The 19,394-nt window shown below is 41.4% G+C and overlaps 1 protein-coding gene across 1 annotated transcript in view; it reads left to right on the top strand.

Annotated features, from left to right (window-relative positions):
- EPB41L3 (erythrocyte membrane protein band 4.1 like 3) overlaps positions 1 to 19,394 on the top strand; it is a 146,018-nt gene that overhangs the window by 515 nt on the left and 126,109 nt on the right. The window contains exon 2 of the mRNA XM_042797912.1: positions 1,188 to 1,193. The gene's annotated coding sequence lies outside the window, so the exon portion shown is untranslated. The remainder of the gene's footprint in view (positions 1 to 1,187; positions 1,194 to 19,394) is intronic.

Below are 19,394 nucleotides of genomic sequence, written 5' to 3'. Positions count from 1 at the left end.
GGAGCGGACTTGCCCGCGGTGCGGAATGCGCGGTGCGGCGCGGTAGTGCCGCAGGCGCGTACGCCTCTTGCGGGAGCCTGTCCCTCAGCCGTCCTTCCCGCCTCTCTCCCCTCCGCGGAGCGCGGCATCTCCCGCGGAAGATCCGCCCGGGGACCGGGGCGCAGCGGCGGCCGCAGAGCAAAGTTACGGGCTTTGCGCGGTGCGCGGCGGGGGCGGCTGCGGAAAAGGGGGGGGGGGGGGGGGGGGGGGGGGGGGCGCGGAATAAGCGGGGAGGGAGCCGCGCTGCGCTGAGCAGTCTGGAGCGCGGCCGGAGAACATGGGCTGGGAAGCCCAGCCCGTGCTGATAGGGTGCTGAAGTCCATTTTTGGGGTGGTTTAGTGTAGCCTTGGGGCCAGTCCTGATGAAGCCGCAAGGTTTTGCGGGCTATCGGCGGGGTCGGTGCGTCTTTAGCGCTAAAAATGTTTAGCAGTGGATATTTATGAGAGGCTGTTTCCCCCTCTCTCCACGTCCCGTCCCCCACCCCCCCCCCTCCCCCTTCTCTACCTTTTTCGGATGTTAAAAAAAAAAAAAAAACCCAAAACTACTCAGCCGGCGTCATTTACATTTCTGTAGTAACAGCAGCTCATTGGAAATTTAAAAGTAGTAGCAATAGAGCCCCGGGAGCGGTTGCAGATAGCGCGTTGGGATCCGTTACCCCCCCCACTACCCGCCAGCGTGGAAGCGGCGTGGAGGGGGCCGGTGGGGTTTGGGAGCGTGTGGGAATGCGGGGGGCTGGGAGCGCGGAGTGCAATGCAGAACTGGAGGCACTGAAACTCTGCATTTTGTGCACAGTTCAGTGCTGGGTGGCCATTTTTTTAATTTTACCTGACAGGCAATTGGACCCCCAAAATGCTTCTTTGGGACGTGAAGAAGCACCCCCACCACCCCTTTCCTAGGGTTGTTTCGATGCCAAGGGCTTGCATTTTTGAATCCCAAACTGGTGATCCTTCATCAGGCTTTAAACCTCATTAAGATATAGCTAACCATTTGTGAGACGGATTCCCCCCCCCACCCCGTCTCTCTGAAGTTCATATGCTTGTTCCCCTGTTCTTTCAGAGAAGGATTTAGTCCCTGCTATGATGGCTGAGATGGTGACATGCAATTCGGTGTGCTGACAGATGCTTACCTTCTTTCAGAGTTTGGGATAGGCTCAGGCAGTATTAAAAGCTTGCTACTAAGAAGATACTGTTATATGATTTCCTCCATTTTCGGGCTATATTAGAAGCAGTCTAAAAATACTGGATCATCATTCCTCACACTGTAACTACAAGGCTTTCAAAGAAATATTCTAAGATATGCTTTGTGGGGTTTGTTTGTTTGTTGCTTGTTTTGATTTGTTTGTTTTTTGTTTTGTTTTCCTTTTTTAAGCCTGGAAATTGTTAGTCCTAGTACCTAATAGGGATCTACTCTGCTATCCTTGTTCTTGTAATGTGGAGTCATCACTATTGATTCTGAACTGAACAGGTTTTAACATCAAAATCTCACTATTATGAAGGGTTGGTATTTTAATAAAACTTCCTGAAGAGACCCCTTAATGTTTCTAGAACCCCCTAATCTTTGCCACATGCCATAAAAATGTGTAGTTAATGTAAGTTTGTCAAGACAATGGCCTTTTCTGTGGCTTTATTTTTTTTTTAATTGGGAGATAACAGGAAAACAGTTTATCAGTATCTGAGTACTACTTCTGTCCTTCCTGCAGCAGCATTTATTTCAGCATATGAAGTTTCTTTCAGAGGTAAATGCTATAGAAGTCCCTTACTCAAATATTGGCTGCACATTACTGCCCAGAACTAGCTTAGGAAGGCACTTTACTATCTCGTGCAACCTTATCCGCTGTTCCACAACTTCATAACAAGCCCATTGGAACATGAAATGACCTTGGAAAGGCATCTTTCATTCTGACATGAGGCATTCTCTTACGGGGAATGGCAGTGCTCCATGCAGTGCTGATGTTTCCATATTGGTGCTTCTAAACTCTTTTTTTCTTTTTTTTTTTTTTTTTTTTTTTTTTTTTTAAAGGGGAGGAAGATGGGTGGAATGTTGAATTTGACAGGCAAATATTTTTTTAAAAACAAACCCACTCAGCTGAAGTTGAAGCACCACTCAGCTAAAAATGAGGTGTGTTAAGAATGTACATATGATAGTGACACTTAAGTCATGGGTGAAAACAAGTCTTCAATTTTAATCAAAGGAAAACAACATTTCTTCTGCCAGTTTTGATTTGCTCATTCATGAGATCTTCAAAAGCCCAAATTATTAGTGGGACTAATTGAAAGCTAGTTGGGTGTGTTAAATGGAGAGAAGAAGCGATAAAGTCTGCAGGAAGCTTTACATTTAATTGTATTGGTCTTGACATCACGATGTGATGCTTCTACGTCAAAAATATTCCAGAACCCTTTCAGTCCCCCAAAACGCTGCTGCTCGGGAAAGGCTGCACGAGCACCTGAGAATTAGCAGCGGGGAAGGGGGAGTCTTGCAGCTCTCGAGGGAATTAACGGAGGTGGTGCCTGGCCAGTAAGTTTAGTGGGAATTTGGCCCGGATGCTGGACTTGACACTTCAGGTCTCGCAGAGGGTGGTGGACACTTTCGTGCCCGCGGTGGCTTTCCCTTTCAGGAAGATGGTGCCTCCTGTAGAGCAGCGCCTGCTCCAAGCCTCCCACGGTGCTCCAGCCCCAGGAGCTTGTGCTACGAGTGCCACCTGCTGGGGGATGGGCACACTTTATGTCAATTATATAGAATTTATATAGGTACATACACACATAAGCATGTTCATGTGCGTATACATACGTATACTATGTTTAGATATATATTTATTTACATATGGGTGTATGGCTTTTTCATAGAGATGTTCTTGAGTGAACCTCTGAGACCTTGCTAAGACCTGAAGTTCCTCACCTTCTGAGGGCTTACCACAGCTTGTGTTTCATGAAACTCAAATAGCACTTGGGTTCTATAGTGCAAGGATAGAAGGGAGGGTTTGATAATGCTGCCTTCGCTTTCCTGAAAGGAACTGGGGGTTTTCAGCTGTATGGCTCATTGCTTGTGATATGTGGTGAGCTTTCTCAGTTGTCTCGATGGTCAGATAGCAAGCTGTGGAGGTCGAGCTGTAGACTTGAAATGGAGACTGAACAAACCAAACTCAGCTTTATGTTATGTATCACTTAAATGTTTAATCTCCACAGCACTACCGATTTCATAATTTCTCATGTCAACTATATTATTTCCATAAAGTTTTATGAGTGTCCCACTTTGATACAAAATACCTCTTCTCATTTAGATTAGCTGAAGGTGGATAGAATTTGCAGGATATTGTTGGATGGTCTTTTCCATTTTAAAGAACACTTTTTCATATTCACACTTTAATGATGTTTGCATAGAAGAGTAAAATATAAAAATTTGATTCTGTTCTAGGATTTCCACTGGCAGGTGACATCATAAATCTAAATCTGACACCATCCGCAGCAATGGCTTTCCAATATCCAATAGTTTCCATCTCTCCTAGCCTGCTGGAACACTGGCTGGGATGATGTTTCAATACCAGTTTGGTTCAGCTGGATTCAGAGTGAAATCAGTTGCAGTATTAAGGCCTGTAGTTGTTTCCTGTTGTACTGACAGTATTAGGGAAAGATGCATAGCCGTGTTTTTTCTTTTGTTTTGGTTTGCTTTGGGTTTTTTTTTTGACAGCTAACTTCATTAAGGCTTTATTGTTTATTTATTTTGTGGTGCATTAGTGCCAGATGAGTCTTTTACCGTGACTGTGGATTAGGAATGGGTCCAAGATGAACCATACAAGATTTGAGGAAACTTTCAAAAGCTTTCAGCTGGAAATCCTATATTGATGTGTTTTTGTGATAAATGGATAAATGCTTCACGTGGATAAGAAAGTGTCTTTCTCCACTTGAGATCTGTACACTGGAGAGTGTGTAACAGTCAGAGATAAGCTGATGGAGCAGAAAGCAAGTAGTGTAATTGCAGAGTTCATCTTAAAGTGTGATTTTTAGAAAAAAAAAGCAAAGCACCTGTCATATCAACAGGGACTACAAGATAGGCTTTTGAGGAAAGGGACCCATAGTAATAATGCCTAACTAAAGTTCACTGTCCCCTAAAACATTCACAGTTAATTTGATGCTTGAAAAATTGTGATTTCAGTGTCTGGTGAAGAAGCAATTGACCCTAAAATTGCTGCCTGAAGCTGAACCAATGTTTTCAGTCTCATAACCATTGTCATGCAAAAATAGCATGTGAAGAGGAGCAGGGGGAATGCAAAATGTCTCTGTGGTCTTGCTCTAATGTATCTTTCCTCAACCTGACCCAAGCAACTGGCATGTGGTGTAGGCAGTGGATGCTGCTGCTGTAGTGCTCAAGGCAATTTATATCCCATCCGTTCATCCAACCCATCATGGTGTATCGTGACTTTTTTTTTCCTCACCACAAACCTACTGAACCACTAGTGGAAAGCAGACCCTTAGAACATGTCAAACTTTAACAACATTCTTTTGTTCTCACTCAGAAATGCATATGCAATAATGTCAACAGAGATGGTGCGCTACTATCCCTCTCTTTCATCCCCTCTCCATCCTAAGTAAACTAGTTTGGCAGCTCTCCTGCTCAAATTCTGGCAGTTTTGAGTCATCCATACTCTTTTGTTTTGTTTCTTCCTCCTCCTTTTGCACACCACATCTCCCAGCATTCCCACCTACTCAACATCTGCTTTCCTGTGATCTCTCGACCTCTCGTCTCCTGACAAGCTCATTAATGTTCATGTTGCTCCATGTCAACATCAAAACCTCACTTCTTTTAATTTAAACTCCTGTGTTTAGTCAGGTCACCCAATGGCCATTACAGTCCTTGGGAGCATCTTGGAGTCATGTGTGCTACAGTAAAAATGTCCTCCCAGTAATCTCAATGTCCCTTGCAGAGGGAAGAGACAGGTAATATCTTGAGGGCAATCTGTAGCTGAAGTCACACTGACAGTAATGGTGCATGGTCACATCTCTGGGGAAGGACTGCAGTTCACAAGACCGACAAGAGAAATCAGAAATGAAGGCAAATCCTTTGCAATCTCTTTTCCCTTTCCTTTCCAATATTCTTCACATGAAGGCGTTGAAAAGGCTCCTTCTGTAAAAGCACTCCTACAAAAACAGCAACAAAAAAAGTTGCTTGCTAGAAAAGTGGTAAATATATGAGCAATCATCATCCTTCTTCTACAGTCTTTCGTGCTGTCTTATTAATGGACCGTGGAGGCAGAGGAGGAGGTAACTCATCAGCCATTATCCATAGGGGGGCTGCAAATTAGTTGACTGTGCCAGTTATGTTTTCCTTTTTGACACCAACAGATAAATTTGCCTTCATAAGGCATGGTTTCTATGAGGATTGAAAAGAAACCAAACCAGGTTATGTGCAGGTGGCTCGCTACCTTCCTATGCTGCCATGGAATTTCTGGAGGTCAGAATGCTGTCCTGGCCCCAGGCCCCTTCGCTGAATCAGAAGATTGCTGAGTTGTGAGGATATCAGTATTCCTGAGAACAGCTGTTTGAAGAATTTGGATGGTCGAAACATATGAAATGGGACGATGTCCCAATATGTCATGAGAGACTTTGCCAATGACCTTTGTCTTGGCATCTTGACAGCCTTGGCACTCTTTACACGATGGTCAATCTGATGATCATACAGCTGCTGGGAGAAGGTGGCAGCGTTTCCTCCACCACCTCCTCTCCACTGCAGGCTTCAGCACTCTCCGCATCTGGTGTCTCTGCACTCAGGACCTTGTGCTCTTCCTTAACTTCCAAACACATTTGGTTTCTCTAGTCAAAAGAAGAGCATGCCTTTCACTGATGTTACATACACACGTGCAGTTTGTTTAGGTTAACCCATAGCAATGGGTATTTTGTACAGATGTCTTTGAAGTATTCCCTCTCCAAAGGAATAATAATTTAAAAACCCAACCAAACAAAAATGCAAAATCCCAAATGCTAAATTGGTTGAATGTTTTGGAGCAGTTGCCAAAATAAATCAGTGCTGACCCTGGGGAAGCTATAAAATTTGTTCTTTGGCTTTTTATTAGTAAGAGAGAAGTGACACTTACTGGGTTCCATCACCCGGGCACTGTCTGAAGTCCAACTCCAAAAACGTCGTCATTTCAGTTTGCGTGTTCTTGACAGTTTTCAGGTGTGTAACCATGTGTAGATATGTGACTGTGGGGTAGGCTGCAAGCCCCCTTAACTGCAAAGAATAAATTATCAGTCCCCCATCCTTGACTGAAGATTCTGAAAATGATCAGTTGCTGTGGCCTGTGGTAGTTTTGACTTACTTCCTTGCCAAATGTTCCATCTCCTCATCAAGGATTTAGAAATGTCAGCAGTGTGAGAAAATAATATACCTTTTCTGTATATGATGTTGCCTACCTGTTACTGCCTGATGGGGGGGAAATACAGTAAAAGATTTGATTTTTTTTTTTTTTTAATATATTTTTCTGCCTCACAAAACCTTCCTTATGAGTCCAGATTTGATAGATCATTATTAGACAGTAATTATTATTCTTTTATCAATATGACATTGCTATTATGTGTATTTTATTTCTTTTTAGAGTAAGTTAGGGGTGTGGGTATATGTTCGGTCCATTTAATGAGTTATCTGAAACTATTCTGTAATGGTGACTTTAGAGAAAACAGTCATATTGTGTTGTTCTCTGAATTTAGTTCTTTTTTTTTTTTTTCTCTCCTTCATTTTTCTGCTGATTGCTGTGACCATGCTACAACCATGGACTTCATGAACTGGATAAACGGTTGCCTCCTGGAATATGGATGATTTTGGTGAGTCTGCAAAATGAGTTTCACTTGCTTATGCTTACTTTGAATAAAGAGGAGCAGTGTTATTTATTGGAATTTGGGCTTGATGAAAGATAGGTCTGCTTTAGGGATGTTGGTTTTTATAGAAGCAACAGGCAAAGTTTACCAAGTTCAACTTTTTTTTTGATGGAGTGGTGTTTTTTTTTTTTTTTGTTTTATTGTTGGCAAAGGTGAAGGAATTAACATGCAGTGGATTAATTTGAAATAGTGTCATTTTATGAGATTGAGTGTTATTGCTTTTGTAATAATTTTTAAATGATTTTTCTGCAAAACACACTGTGAAGCAATGGCTTAGAACACTTTAATTTTTCTTTTCTGGCTTATTCAGTTGTTTCTGCAAACAGTTCAGACAGAAAATAATTAATTGGATGGCTTTTCAGAAAAGCACTGTGTGGTTCTCCTTGCTGTTCCTAATATTGGTATTGCCTGTTGTGTGAACTTTAAGAGATGATGTGTTAATAGCATGTTTGCATTAAATATTGTACCAGAATTTTCCATGAAAATGATTTCCATCCCAAGTAGTCTAGTGTTTCTGGTGAGATCTATTTTTTTTTTATTATTATTATTATTTTTTTAAAAAAAAGGGAGACACAGAGCTTTCTCAGGGTCATACTCTTTACTTGTGTGCAGACAGCTGACCTGCAGAATACCAGTCTGGGGGTACTCACTGTTGCTCCCTGAGGACAAGGCTCTGGCACTCTGTAGTTTCAATTAAAGGTGACTGGACTGCTGCAGTGAAAATATTTGCTGCAAACATATCAGCCCAGAGATCCACTCAAAGTATGGTTGGAGGTGGAAGTGTTCACCCAGTGTTGTCTGTAGGAGTAAAGCTGCCTCTGAGCACTGACTGGAGGTGGATAGCAGCTTAGTGGCCTTGGGATTTTTCTCTGAGCTATTTAGACCTAGCAGGAGTGACTTGTTACTACTATTAGGCTCAATTAAGGAAAATAACTTGCTTCACCTCTCACCTGTGTGGTGACAGCCTCACTTATGCACAACCTTAAGTTTTCTTGGAGAAGGCATATATGATTTGAGCATGGTGCTGGTTGCCTGTCCCATCCCGGGGTGATGCGAGTGTCCCGGGTGTGGTGGTGGCCCCACCCCGGCTAAGGGGTGGGAGTGAGCGTGGGGCTGGGCACTGGCTGCTCTCTGACAGATTGCAGCCGGGTTTAGCTGGTGCACACCCCATGGCGGGGGGAGGGAGGGTGTGTGTGTTGGCATTGCCTCTCTCCCTCTCCTCCTTCCTTTTCAGTCTTGAATGTACACAATCTGCTGCACCTTCATCTTGCACTGATGCAAAGAGCCTGAGACCAAAAGATGGGTCTTTAAACTTAAGAGTTTCTTCTCAGGCACAGCTTTGGAGAAATCTGAGCTAAAACCTGATATTTTGCTTTTGACCATTTCTGTAGTATCGCTGCTTAATCCTTTTTATTGATCCATAGCTTATGCTGGAAAGCCCTTGTCTTGAGGCAATATTCAGAGTCCTGGAGGATAATGGCACTAATCACATTTTGTGTGACCTTTTGGGCAGGATGAACATATGTTCCACTGCTGCATTTTTCTCCCCTCTTGGTGCCAGTTATGTATCTCTTATTCCTCAGCAGTGTGGCTTTGGAGTGCAGTTAAGAAGCCTTCTGCATGACTGGTACATGGTCATTTGTTAACTGAGTAGCAGTAAGGTCCATAAGTGGACTGCTGCTCTGGATTGCCGTGCTTTGATGTGCTAAGAAGCCTTGATCAGCTTGAGAAAGTAATAGCTCCTGTGCTAGGAACAGAAATAATGCATATTTATGGTGATGGATGCACTACCTAAAGCTCTTTGAGTCTGAAAACTAGCAGAGTGTGTTCCTTGTGGCTTTGCTTCAGCACGTATCTTGCTTTTTTAGCCTATTTTCTAATGTACAAGAATAATTGGCTCTTGTGTTGCACCTATATAAAGAGATGCTGCTTCAATATCTGGAAGAGCAGTAATATGAGTGCTGCAGTGCTCATGCCTTCACCATGGCATATCAGAGGAAGTTTGATGTGATCACATGGATGGGCATTTTCACCCAAGTTTTATTTTTAGATTTATTTTTCACTTTCACTCTGATTTGGTTATATTTGAATTTTTGGCAAATGCAGTTAGCAAAGTTAAAATCTGAAACAGTCATCTAAATGAAAGAGCAACGTGTACTTTGCATAAACAGATAAATATCAGAGCTAAAAGTATAAGGAGTGATTTCCTTTCACTAAGAGTAGAATTGATGTCACCCCAGGCTCTTTCCAGCAGTATGTGGTGGAATGCCAAGAGACAGTGGACACCAGTTGAAACAAGAGGTTCACACTGGTTACAGGGAGAAGCTTTTTCACCCCAAGGACAGCAGGGCAGCCAGAGTCATAGGTTGCCCAGGGAGGCTGTGCAGTCTCCATGCTTGTGGGTTTTCAAGACCCAACTGGACAAAGCCCTGAGAAACCCAGCTGGATCTCACAGCTGATCCTGCTTAGAGCAGGAGCATAGACCAGAGACCTCCTGAGGTCCCTCCTAGCCTGAATTATCCCATGATTCATCAAAAAACACTTGAATTTAGAGAGGCTTTTGTGCTTGGAAGAAGAATATAGCGGCGGGGTCATGGAGGACGTTGTGATAAGGGCAAGGCTGGCGATGGCTGTTGTAACAGGAGGAGGAGGAATGCAGCATCTGGCTGGGCTCATTCTGGAGTGCTGTCTGGGGCTGTCTCTGAATGTTTGTTGCTTTTGCTCTTCAATTGCACAGAGCAATTAAAACCTGCCACTTACTGCTTCTGAAGAAACTCTATGTAGTTTGTTCTACATCAACACTAGCTATATCACTGGTTTCCAGAATTTTGGAAATAACCAGTTGACTTTTGTTTATATCCGTTAATAAACCTCACTTACCTCATGGCAGCAGGCTTCAGGAGAGCTAGATTCTTCATGTAGAAGAAGAATCTTCTACAAGTTTAGGAGAACTAGATTCTTCCAGTCTTTGGGGGATGATTTTGTTTAGTTGGGTTTTTTTTTATAGATTGGGCTATGGATATTCCTAGTCCTACCAAAATTATGTGGTAGAGCAAATAGGAGACAGATTAAAACCTATGGTTGACTGGACTGAACAGGAGTCAGCTCCCCAATGCAAGGTAGGTGCTTACAGATGGTGACATGAAGCCAAACAGAGCTTCTGTAGGAGGAGGAGGAGGGAAGAGAGAAGCAGTCAAGATACTGAGACAGCCTTGCAGAATGAAATAGGTGAGGCTGTAAGGAGAAGCGTGGATGGGTCAGGGACAACCACAGAGGCTTTGGAGGAGCAAAGGACTGATAATGGTTTAGACAACCCCCCGAGCAATCCTTTGCATTTTCCAGAAGATGACCTGCAACATTGGACTTAGTCTGGCAAACTCTGGTAAACAAATAGAAAATGTACAAAATGCTCTATTAGTAAGGTTTGGCTTATGAATGCATGAGTGAATTAATTTGTTTAATTCAATCTCAGTTTTTCTGTTGTATTTCTGGTTTTGTTGGCTTGATTTTCCTTCTTCCTAGAAGGGAGTTAATTTAATTTACAGATTGACTTTCTTTATTTGTGTTCAGAGATAATACAGGTGAATATGGAAAGCAACAGTTAGTAACTCTGAGTGGGATTCCAAAGGCTTTCAATTGGTTTTGGACTTTTTTTAACAGGATCCCATCTGCTTCCACCCACACAGAAAGTGAGCTGTCATTCTTGCCTGTTATGCCCCAGATGTGATGGGATGTGGTCAGTGGGTGAGGTTCCAGCGAGGCCACAGTGTCTTGTCCCTTCCATATTCAGAAGCTGAAAGCCATCAGGATTATTACTGCAAGAAACTAAAAGCTTTAGATTTTAACCTTAACTTTACCTTGACTGTAACCACTCTGCTCCTTGTGCCTGTATGGTGACTATCTTCAGAGTTACATTCATGTAACTATCGTGACTTTATGTCCACTTTCCCTCCAGGCTCGAGTACTACACTGGGTAATTTGCCTTTTAATTTCTTTTATACATATGCAAAGCCTTTGTATTTCTTCTTTTCTGTTTCTTTTTCACATAACTGTTCATTTTCAGTTGTTGCATGGATAATAGTGCTGATGAACAAGTATTTAGTCTGACACATAAAAGCATAGCTGTAAAGAAAATTAAGCAAAGAAAATTACAGTGGCAAAGGTTCCTAAATTATAGTTGTACAGGAAGATTGTGATAAGGAAGTAGTTAAACATTACTATTTAGTCAAACCTGCAACTGTGGCTGGTACTTCGATTGTCGTCTCCTTTTGCTGACACCTAATCTGTGGGGTTGGTGAGATACTATTCCTGCTAATAAAGTCTCTGTTTTATTGAACCAAAAGCTTGCGGAAGTAAATGGGCGTGTTCTCCCAGATGGTTTTAGGTCAAGCGCCAAACAAATGCTGTTTATTTTCAGATTTGCTTTTAAAAGAAATGTTAGATGTTTGCTATACTCACTGTTTAAAAAAAAAAAAAAAAAAAAGGCACAAATCAATCTGCCCGTCTGAGAGCAGATACATGTTCCATTCAGGTATACTGGAAAACATATATAATGTAATAGGTGTGAACCAGGATATTCATAAATGGAAGTATTAACATTTGAGCTGACTGTATGCTTGCTACAGCTGGAAAGCCCATTGCTTTTATGGCAGCAGCATGTTTGCTCACAAGTCCCGGGTCTGACAAACAGCCTGAGGCAGATGTGAGCATCATCCCGTGTGTGCTCTTCAGTGGAGTCGAGTAGTCGCTTGTCAGGGTGGTGGCGAGTACAAGCCACGATGTCCTAGCAGCAGATCGCGTGTTTGAAGACCTCTGCTTGGTTTCAGAGCATCACAGCAGTCACCCACAAGACCCTGAAGATCAGCTTTCGTCCACAGGGATGTGTGACTGAGAAAATGTGCTATGTAGGCCTTTCCTGGAAATAAGGAGTGAGTAGGGTCCTTTAGGGAAAACTTGCACCTTTCTTCATAGACACTGTATTTTTCCTTCTGGAAATTGCCCTTAGGATCCAAGTTAGTGATTAGTAATAACTTCCTTTGTCTCTCTTCCCAGGAGATTCAGAAAATGTCCTAAGGCAAGCTGGGTTACTGTGGTTAATTTTGTTTGAGCAGGATGGATTGCTGTTTGTGAGCTAAAGGTAGTCTTCTGTGGCAAAGCTAACTGCCTTCGTGCTTATCTTAACCTTGATGAAGCTATTACCACAGGTTTGTTAGGAAAAGAGCTGGGTGAAGGCAGTGGCCTGGACTGAGCAAAGGTTAAAGCAATCAGCGGTAGCTCGGCTGTCAGCAGAATTGCATTGCAGGGAGTCACATCTGAGGCTTTGCACAACTTTATTGTCTGGTTGGCTTTTAGCTGTTCCTGCGAGCATGTCCTTCGGCAAGCTAAGGAAAGGGCAAGGGTTGTCTGCTTGCAATTTCTGCCTGCCCTTTGCATTGTGAAGCCAGTCCAGAGTGTGCCCAAAATACGGCAGAAGTGGCAGTTGTTTGTGGTGGAGCCTGGGATAAATGGATTTATCCAGTAACTGTAAGGCTGCTCAAGTTGGATCTTGGCAACTTGGCACATTTTTTTTTTTTTTCCTTTTCTTTCTCACCAGAATAGTTGTACTGAGGTTTGGTGTTGTTGCATCCTATTTTTAACATCAAAGCTCACTTATCTTTAGTTAAATGTGTGACATGTTTCATTTAAGAGTGATGGCATTTTATCAAACATCACAAATGTGCTTTCTTGTTAGAACTAACTCAAACCAACTGAAAAAAGATTCTTCCTACTTAATATAAAATTATGTGTGCAAAATTCTCATATAGTTGGAATCAGCAGAGCTTATTGTTGAAATAAAGAGATATCAGACACAGTAGTAGTTCTCTCAACCCAGCATTGTTTATCATATGGTAGTTTAAAAATCTGTATGTGCCTATTTTATCCAAGTACTCCAGGTCTTTTACACCAAGCTAATATATCTGTAGAGGAATGTAAATTCTTTTGCAGTTACCCAGTATTAAAGCTTGTCTCTTTCTGCAGAGATGTAATTGCTGGCCAGTATATGTTTTTGCAGTAATGACAGTCACCGCAGCTGTTTTAGTTCTGTCATGTTTATGCGTGGCCAGATATTGCATTAAGCTGGTAAGAATCTGCTGCAAGGAGAGCTTTCATTTTTCAGTCTTGGGAAGTGGGCTCCATCTAGTGTTTAAATTAAAGATTAGACTCCAGTTCCTTTTCTTGAATGCCCTTGCAGTGTGGATAAAGGACATAGAGGAAAAATTGCGATAGGCATCATTTTCACTGATGATTATCTAGAATGAGGCATTTCTTGATATAGTCAGTGTGCAAATGGCAGGCTGAAAAACTGTGTCTGTCTTGCACATGCACTTGAAGCTGAAATATTCCTTTTATGAAATGTCACATGTCTAAAAAGAAATTAAACCGTCATGTCAGTAATGTGATCCTGGAATATTTTGTGGTTGATTCCTGTATATACTTTCACACTACTTGATGTGGCATGTTAGAAACCAGCATGTTAGTCTATAAAATCAGAATTAGAAAGCTAATTGCAGAGCTCTTTTCAAAATTCATTACTTCTTAAATGTTGTCTGGCTATTAATATCCAGTCAACAGAATACTTTCCCAGTACGTAATGCTTCTCTAAAGCAGCACGTGGCATTCTGTCCTTTATTTTTACTGTTTTCTTAATATCTCAATTTTTGTAATATTTAATACTCTGGTAAAGGCTACCTAATTATCTTTTTATTATTATTATTAAAAGGGATATCATGTTTGACCTAATTTAAACTAAAATAGAAAATATTAGATATTGTCTCAAATCTCCAGTGCCCTGATGATAAATAATGCTGTGAAACAGAGACAAGAAGCATGAAGAAGAAAAAAAAATTTTCATGTGTTCAAGGTGCTGTTAACTCATCCGAGCAACAGCTTTTATTTTTTGTTGAAACTGCATCAGGCTGAGAAAGTTGAAATACATAAGACTGAACAGAGATTTGCTTTCTCCAAGGACCTTTTACAGTCCAAAGCAAAGAAGCGGGACTTGGAAATGTGTAGTCAGGAGTACATGGCAGCAAATGTGCAGTGAGGAAAACCTTGGCTATCTGAGGACCATATTTAACTATTGTTACCATGGGGTTTTTTTTTTTTGGTTGCATTTTTCTTCCTGTTAAAGGAAGCTTTGAGGCCACTTACACAAGATTTTAGCCTGAGCTTTCTGGCACCTTGCAGCCATGCTTGGAGACTGATGAGGAGAGAGGGATGTGGGTGCTGTGTCCAGGCTAAGCTTGTCTGCATGCGGCAGCCACGAACCCCTCCCTGCCTGGGGATGTTGCAGACCTTTGCTGCTCGTCGAAGGCACAGTGGGGTTGTGTGACTTGCCCCTGCAGTCGCTTACCTTGAGGGATGGGGTTCAGAGAGATGTGGAGATGCCTGTTCCTTGCAAAGGTGGAGGAGATCCCAGACCCAACGCCCAAGACAGCTCTTGGCTTGTTTTCCACCCATCACTGGAGCGGTGTGGAGCTGGGGCTGGGATCCAGTCCCGTGCTGTTGGCAGAGAGCCCGTTACTGTTTCATCTGTAAAATATTTGGGGTCTGGGCTTTCTGGTTGACACTTGGGAGCTGAGTGTGGACAAAGTTAATAGGAACCATCTGGTGCTGGGAGGGAGCAGTGAGATGGTAACCTCAGCTGCATGAAAACAGGGAGCCGTTGTGGCATGGTGCCGGGGTGCCTAGGCGTCTTCATCGTGTGGGGCGAAGGGTTGGGAGCAGTGGCTGAAGAGGGCACCTGTGGAAGTGAAATGACAGTGGTGAAGCCCCCGTGGGCACGGGGCAGCCTGGCCAAGCCCTGGACATGGCTCCAGAGCTTCCCAGTGTTGGGCTGTGCTTGTTTCACTTGGCTAAGGAAAGCAGCCAGCAGTTGTGTGGGGGTGCTTAAGTATGTATACATACACACGCTTTCTTGACAACTCATAAATTACTTTTTTTTTTTTTTTTTTTTTTTTTGAGACAAGGATGTAGTTGGCAACCTCTAATCTTCTAGTCTCATATAGGCGTAAACTTGATCTCTCAACTCAACGGATGTAGTAGTGTTGGGGTGGACCTGCCTGGACCTTTTTACTATTAAATACTGTTGTCTTCTGTAGACAAAAAATAATTTCTTTATCTGTTGAAAATTAAAAACAAAACAAAACAAAAAGAAACTAAAATAACACATTATTAAATCCAGTTTACCTTTCCATGCTACCTAATTTTATGTTTCTCCGAGAGTGGACAATGGAAAGCAAACATAAGTTTGTGTCACTTGAGGCCTCTGGGTCTTACAGTGATCACTAGCTGTGATCACCAGCAGATCACTAGATATCTTGTGGTGTTTTGTTTTTTTTTTAAAGTATATATTTAAAAGCAGTGGTTACACTGCATTTTCTAAACAAAACTTAGAAACATGTGTTTCCCTTAAATCCTGTAAAATCCCTTTTCTCTCTTTAAACAAAACTAAATTTGGTCCAAATCTAAACTGCTGCTGTGCCTTTAAAACCTATTTGTAGAACTATAGGTCGAAAAGGGAAGGTGATATTTTTCTTTTTGGAGTGCCTGATAATAAATTGTCATCAACTCAAACACTGCACCATGCACAAAATGGTTTGCATGGTAACCAGCACTGTACTTCTAGCTGGGGCTAAAATTGACCACAAAGGACATACAAGTGGTTTTTGTTGTCACCCACCAGGTAACAGGATGAGACAACTCACGTTCTTGCTTTGAATCTGTGAGAGGTGGGCTCTGAACCCACGCTTGCTGTGTCCACCACTGCTGGTGATCCTGGTAGTGGTGTCTCAGGGCCAAGCGAGATGGTTTGGTTTGGTGCTGGCAGGGGAGGGAGGGTCCCCAAAGAATTGTCCCCATCCACTGGCGTGGCCCCGTGGCAGGGCTGCACCAGTGCCGCCTGGTTGGGTCTGAGATCACTTGTGGTGAAACTTGATGGAGGAAAGAGAAACCTCAGAAAGGCTGGACTTGCTCATGATGCTGAACAGTAGGTGAGGGGTTGGCAGCACCAGGGGAAGCTCGTAAATAATGAGTGCTGCTGTGTCCACCGAGTCCCTCTGTTGAGCGTACAAGAGCCTAAAGTGACGAAGCAAATGCCAAATAGTCCCTCTGTGCTGCAAAATGGCAAAACTGAGGATAATCTAGAGAAGAGATGCTTTACTGTACTTGGGAGAGCTGTTGCAGAGTTATAGCACCAATTTAAGAAGGAAAGCAGAGTTTGAGAACATGAGGTTGGAAAGGTGGTTCTGGCACACAAAAATCTGGTCTAGTGCTTTGTGATCACTTCTGTCACCCTGTTAGGGGAGGAAAGTGCTAAAACAGAGACAAGGAGTGGAAAAGAGCAGAAATGATTCATGGTTTCAAGTAGTACAGGTCATGAAGAAGATGTAATTAGTCTTGGCCTATTTAACGTGAAAGAAAAATAAAGCTATAAATAAAGAGTGGAAAAAAAACCCCAAACCCCAAGAGGTAGAATATTAAGATGACAACTATTTTGGACTCGGTATTTCCAAGTAAAATTAAAGTATAAGATCATTTATTATCCAAGTACATATTTTCTTTTATGGTAGAGGTAGCAGATATGCAATGCACTATGGAAGTAAATAATGAGGGTAGGCAGTTGGTAGAGGCTAATTGAACGGCTAGGCAGTGTATTTTTAGAGAAAGAGAATACGCTCATATATCAACTAACTAGATTAAGGGTGTTAAGATGACAAAATCCTTGATTTAGAACTGTATTTTTTTTCCTGAGGAGAGCAGACCATGGTATAGTGTGCTCCCGGATGTTCATGTGTTCCTCTGCATGGTGGACATGGCACCCATGTCACAGTGGATATCTGTTCACCTCTAGCACTTTCTTCTCTTTTCCCCACACAAACATGAGCCAGTTTGTTTGGGAGCTAGACCTAGCCAGTTCTTAGAAAATTTTTGTATTGGTTTTGGTTACCTGACTTGAATTCCTTTCTCCCGCTGCTGGGCACTGACGTCTTTGACAGGTAGGCATCTTTGAGTGTAACTGCTCGACCTGTTGGATCTGTGCCATGGTAGCATGTGACATTGGAAGTTTATGAACTGGAAACTTGCTGCTAAAAGGACATCTATTTAAAGTAGAGAAAGGGAAATCAGCAAAGCAACTTTACTGTCCTGATCTTGGGAGGGCTTTTTTTCATGGCCGATACAGTTGCTTTTATCATTAAATAATCTTTTTACTCTGGGAAGAGATGGATCTCCTAACATCCTTCCTTCATAATGTGCCTGTAAAAAAAATAACAAACATTGTATTTTAGCTCTTCTCACAAGTTTGACATTGTGAAGTGATTTGCATTTGATTTCTTCTGTGCTTATAGAGACATTAACAGTTTCTGAAGGAAAGCTTGCTCTAATTTGTGGACATTAAATTGTTAAAAATTTGTCTGCTGTTGCTGATGTAATTTCTTCTTTGTCTGACCTCATTCACCGGGCATTAAAATCATATTACTGAATCTCAATTTAAAAGTTGCAACAGCTAATAGGGAAAACCTTTGCTTTAAGTGTTTTGTTGGCTTGATCTAATCTGTATCGTTGATGTCCACTGTGGGACTGGATCCAGCCCTTCAGTGCTGACAAGTGCCTTTTAGCTTCATTTATTTATTATGGGGAAAACAATTTAAAAGCTTAGTTATTAAAGCCACTTTTTAAAGGAGAAAGTAATGAAATTGCCCAGTCTGAAGACACAAGTTGTACAACTTAATATCTAATCTTAAATAGCATTATTAAAGCCAAATATTCACGATTACAATCACTTGAGGTTCATTTTTGTTACAAAACTCAAGAAGAATGCCTTCTGACATAATACTTTGTAATGCAGTGGACAAAAAATACTGCTCTGCCTATAGTGCACTTTGCAGGTTACACGTAATATAGCTTTTATTAGCTTGCTCTGCCGGACTGCCTGCCCTTGCAGTAAGTGTCCCTCGTGCTTGAAGTCCAAGCATGTTTGCATCTATTCTCCTTACAAAAGTAGGTATGAGGTTAGTCACAGTTGTTTGTGATCTGATTGCTGTGTAAATAGCAATATAAAACTAGACCAGACTGGAGTATGCAGTAGCATTTGTAATGTCTTTTTCCTTCCTCTTACATTTCTGCTTTGCTCTGAAGTTATAAAAGGGCAATACCTACCTGAAAGTTTTTGATGCTAGAAGAAGTGGGATATGATCTTAATTTTTCAATTAAAGCATACATGTTCTCACATATCAAGAAAAGTTTTATTACTTTTTTCTATAGAATGCACAGTATAATGTTGAATTCCTGAAGATTTGTTTCTCTTAATTATTCTGGTTAAGGGAAAAATTGACAGCTGGTCAACGGTGTGGAAAAGAAAGAGTTGAATTCATGTTGTAAGAAGGGAAGAAGAATTTCATTAATTCCAGAGATGATTTTACATTTTGTTTGATTTGATTGCTTTCACACTTTGATTTGCATTAGCATGCAAATATTTCTTCCTTGCTGTGCTCAATGTTGAAAGAGATAAAATAAAGCAAATTACAAACAGAAGCGATGAAGACAAATCTTTTTCTTCCAAAGCAAAATGTAAATGTTATCCATACTAGGAAAAATTTTTAGGGAAAAAAAAAAAAAAAAAAAAAAAGAGCTTTTCAGAGAAATGCAATAATTACAGAGTTTTGAATATTTAAAGATCAATTTTGTCATTACATCAAACTAGCTCAATCAGAGCAGGAAAATGCAGTATTGATAAATGATGATGCCTCTGAGTGAGATATTTGAGATGGCATTGTCACCAAAGCGTATTTACAGAGCTCCCAGGAGCTGTTCAATATTAGTACTGCAGAGGAGTGGTATCTTTTTGCCTCCTGGTCTGGCTTATTTTACCTGACATATTTCAATGTGCTGTTTATTTTTGAATAGGAAATAAACCATCTTTTCTGGGATTTTTGGAAATGAGGAGTATGACATCTATTCTGGTATTTAATTAAATTTCTGGAAGAAGGGGGGAAAAAAAAAAAGCATGAGGAAACTAAAATATCTGATGATGATCTATAAAAAAGACTTTCTGTACGTAGGAATCACTCCATTTCTTCCCAACATGTATTAATTCCTAATATCTGCTATTTTATTGTTGTGAGAAAATAATATTTTTATTATTTTACAAAGGAAATATTCCTTGTAAAATCCCTGATTGCACTCAGTCTCAGATCAGCCTGATCAATAACTTCTTACATATGTTATAGTAGGTATTTGATGGCTTTAAGTTTAAAATTTACAGTTGCTGATGTTCTAGTGGTACTACTCCATATGTTGCAACAAGCCATTATATTTCCAGTTAAAAAAAAAAAAAAAGGAAAGGGAAATGCCTTTTGCTTGAAGCCTGCTGGCAATAAGGTGGATGAGAGAAGGATGTGTGCCTAAAGAGGGGTCACAGTCTGGAGGTAAAGCAGAAGATGCAGAGTC

This window comes from Tyto alba, unplaced genomic scaffold, assembly GCF_018691265.1.
Source record: "Tyto alba isolate M040663 unplaced genomic scaffold, T.alba_DEE_v4.0 Super-Scaffold_27, whole genome shotgun sequence".
Classification (NCBI taxonomy): Eukaryota; Metazoa; Chordata; class Aves; order Strigiformes; family Tytonidae; genus Tyto; species Tyto alba.
The sequence above is the reverse complement of the archived record's forward strand: the minus strand, read 5'-3'. Positions and strand labels throughout refer to the sequence as shown.